This window comes from Brassica oleracea, chromosome C6 (genome assembly GCF_000695525.1).
Source record: "Brassica oleracea var. oleracea cultivar TO1000 chromosome C6, BOL, whole genome shotgun sequence".
NCBI lineage: Eukaryota > Viridiplantae > Streptophyta > Magnoliopsida > Brassicales > Brassicaceae > Brassica > Brassica oleracea.
The window spans coordinates 84,095-84,590 of record NC_027753.1 but is presented as its reverse complement, the minus strand read 5'-3'; positions in this window follow the sequence as shown (position 1 = coordinate 84,590).

Below are 496 nucleotides of genomic sequence, written 5' to 3'. Positions count from 1 at the left end.
CAAGAGAGTTTGAAAGGGAAGAATCCTGAAGCTCATATGACTTATCAAGATGGTGAAGATGATTTCAACCATGAAAAAGACGATCTCATGGAGAATGAAACGTCTGATTGTTTAAAAGAATGAAGTTGAATTCGACATCTATGTTTTTGTGTTCTTTGCTTTGTGTTTTCTATGTTTGATTGCTTTGAACTTATTTTATTAATGAACGAAAGTTTTTGATATAAAAGTTGTCTCTAAAGTCTCATAGAGGGCTACGACCAGGCTAATATCATGTTTCCTAAGGGTACGCATCTAGAGATATCTGATGCATTGTATTCACCCAGCTCTAAGAGAAGCCTATTGAGCTTTAAAGCCATTCATTCGAATGGCTTTCATATTGAGACTAAGGGCGAAGGAAACAAAGAGTTCCTTCAGATCATAGAGACCGGCCAAGGCTATAAGAAAGTCCTAGAGTCTATACATGCTCTCTCTACTGGCCTTTTACTATGCTAAGGTC